Raw genomic sequence first — 3,330 nt, forward strand, 5'->3', positions numbered from 1 at the left:
TTTAAAATATTTAGTTTAAAAACATAAAAATCGTACATATAGATTTATCTTGAAAAATACTTTTATAATATTATATTTTTATTAGATATTACAACTATATTCTAATAGAAAATAGTGATCAAATTTGCATACCGAAAACTGTAAAAAATTAAAAACATCATGTATTTTTGACCGGAGGAAGTACCTCTTAAGAGCTCAGTGGATTGCACAAAACAGTACGAATAGGTTATGTTATTGGTCAGATTCATTAACCGCGTAACAGCATAACTGTAGCTTACGCAAACGGAGTATACCGCTTGGTGAGTAAATGTAACAAATAAGGAGCCAGCTTCTTGCTGCACCAGTAAGTCCAACTTTAGAAACAAGAAATAGGCAATCTTAGTTATGAGAAGATGATAGGATTTTACTTCAGCAAAAATGTTGTCTCATGGCTCCACCAAGAAATCAGTCCATATGCTAAGCTGTTGCATCTCATACTCACTGTTGAAATCTGCACAACAGAACGAAGTGAGTGTCAGCCTTACAGGACAAAGTTTTCTACTGTATTTTGATGGGGCTGCCGAAGAACTGCAGTCCAAAACAAGGTTGTTGTGTACAGAGCTCTCAAATTTCCAATCGTTCAACATCAAATTTCGATACAGTAAATTCCAGGTGAAACCAAACAAACAAACTACTCCTCGGAAGATATCGATCCACTCTCCGTGGCTTCCCCTTCCACTGTACTGTTGCAACAGAACGGACGTGTAAGTTCTACAACAAGCCAAAAAAAAACAGCACACCGAACGAATTCGCTTCGACCCCCGGAGCAAAACCTTACCCAGTATGAGGAACCTCCTCAACACCTCGTCGGCCCAGTGCTCCCCACCACCGCCACCCAGCTGCAGCGGAAGGTCCCCTCACCTGTCGAAGAAGTGGCACCGGCACGATCCGACCGACAGCTCCATCTCCTTCCTCGGCGTCCTATCGGAGCCCACAGTCGAACGAAAGCTACACAAATCGAGCAATGAGAGTCGAGTCGAACAATCGTGGCAGATGGATTGGCACACGCGTACCTTGGAGGAGCTTGAGCTCCTCGCGGAGGCGGACGATCTCACAGTTCCGGTCCTTGGCATGTGCAGGATAAGGGGAGCGGATGAGAGAGGCGGATTTAGGGTTTGAGGATTGGTGCAGGTAGGGGAATGGGACCTTGCGCTTCCCGTGGAGGAGCGCCGGGAGGCGAGTAGGCGACGGCTTTGGAGGGGAGGCGTTGTACTGCATGAGGGCCATTGCGAGGGTGGGCTTCTAGACCGGTGAGTCTATCCACGACGACGATTTTTACAATTATTTGCTTAGATATTTACCAACCTTCCTTCGATGTATTGCCACGTTAGAAGGCGGGGCGCGTGACCAGCCGGCGCCGAGCTGATTGACGGTGTCGCCCCCAGTCTCTCACGAGGTTTTAGCTTCTCTCATAGTCTCATGTCGAATCCTTCAACCAGTACTTGCCTCTGATGTTGCACCAACTGTAAACTCGAGAATAATCTTGGTGCCATTTTGGATGTTTTATGTGTAATTTCTGCACACACCGCACTTGCAGAGAAAAAAATAAAATAAAATAAAGATCAGTAACTGCTGTTCAGCCTACTTTGATTATGTCAGTACTTTTTATGAAGAACGGCCAAATCGAATTCGCATCTTGTTATATGCATTATTAGACAGGGTGCTCCTGCGCATAAACTAGAATTAGTTATTTTTTTATCAAGGGGGCGCCTACTCATCTGGTCTGGTGCTAAAAATTTCTAGTCATCTGCTCTGGTGGATCTCTTTGACTTGCTTACTTCTGTCTGCTAGATGCCTGAACTGTGGTCCAGTTTCTCCATTCTGTAATTCTGATGCAAGAGAAGAGTTTATTTTAAGCCCTATTCATGAAACTGGTCATTATTTGTGAGTTATGTTTGATGCGTGTACACAATTTTTGAGACAGCTAAAATGAAGCACATGTATGAGGAATTACATGTTTAACTGTATAGCGGAAATAGACACCAAATTCGCATCGAAGAGGATTTGCAGTTAGGTGGTGTGTGCATACATCTACCATCTAAGCCAACTGAGCCTAGTTCAGTTCCTGCTTTCCTAATGTGTGTACACAATTATACAGTGCAAATCGCTGAAACGAAGGGGTGAGTTTCCTTCATTATTTTGGCTGAAATGATGTCAGCTCTACCTAAACATGGTCAAATAGGCCATTCGTGCTGGCCTGGCACGGGCCCAACTCGGCACGGTCCGGCTACGGTACGGCCCAAACGGCCCATCTACAGTAATGGACCGTGCCGTACCGGCCCGCGTGCTTTCCCCTCGGCCCACGGCACGGTCCGTCGGTGATCGTGCCGTGCTAGGTCGGTCCGGGCACGATTTCGGCCCGACGACCCGGTCGTCCGACGGGCCGAAATATATAAAAAATGAAAAAAAAATATATAGAAAATAGATAAAAATATAAAAATAGATAAAAAAAATATTTAAAAATAGCTAAAAAAATTAAATATATATATAATAGAAAATACGTGCCGGGCCGGACCGGGCCGGGCTGTGCCGTGCCGACCCGTCGTGCCGCACGCTCGGCCCAGGCACGGCCCGTGACCTCGTGCCGTGCCGGTCCAACCCGTCGATGATCGGGTCGTGCCGTGCCTCAGGCACGGCACTGTAGGCACAACCCATTTGGACGTCTTTACTCTACCTCATTAGCTAATCTATTTGTGCTTTGCTGGCTAGCTTCAGTGTTACGAGGAAATGGAACCCTTATTTTTCATGTTAGGTGTGTTGCATAGTTTAGGCAAAAAAAAATCTCCAATTTTTTTAGCATTTCTTCATTCACTTATTCTTATTCAAGGACAAAAGATACAAAATACTAGAGCAATACCGAGTAAGATACTAAACGCGTATAAATTAAAGAAACAATATTGCTGATCGAGAAAAGTTGGAATAAGAAAGAAAGGGAAACGAAAACCTAGATCATCAACTTACTGGTGTCTTCGCATGGAGCGTAGTGACGGTTGATGTAGTTTTCAAAGTAACGACTGCACGAAGGCCACTCCCACCGCTCGCCCTCCTCTTCCGCTGACTTCTCTGGCTCAATCTTACTAAACAACTTCTTATCACTGCGCCATTGATTCCTCCTAAAAGCCTTCTCATCGCCTCCACAACCACCTCCATCTCCTCCGAAGCAAACTTACAGATAAATATGGAGCTCTAACAACGCTCCCAGATAAAATCGAGCCGACGGAAGTTCGAACCCCCATCCCACACCCCAGATTTCCCAAAAAAAAAAAAAAAAAAAAAGCGCCGAAAAAAAAT

The 3,330-nt window shown here is 44.9% G+C and overlaps 1 long non-coding RNA gene across 1 annotated transcript; it reads right to left on the minus strand.

Moving 5' to 3' along the window:
- Positions 1-200: 200 nt before the first annotated feature.
- Positions 201-985, minus strand: LOC133911967 (uncharacterized). The gene is made up of 3 exons (XR_009908745.1): positions 818-985; positions 408-722; positions 201-335 (listed from the first exon to the last, which is right to left on the minus strand). It is a non-coding gene; the product is annotated as an uncharacterized LOC133911967 (long non-coding RNA).
- Positions 986-3,330: the final 2,345 nt, after the last annotated feature.

Source organism: Phragmites australis, chromosome 3, assembly GCF_958298935.1.
Source record: "Phragmites australis chromosome 3, lpPhrAust1.1, whole genome shotgun sequence".
In the NCBI taxonomy this organism is placed as follows: domain Eukaryota; kingdom Viridiplantae; phylum Streptophyta; class Magnoliopsida; order Poales; family Poaceae; genus Phragmites; species Phragmites australis.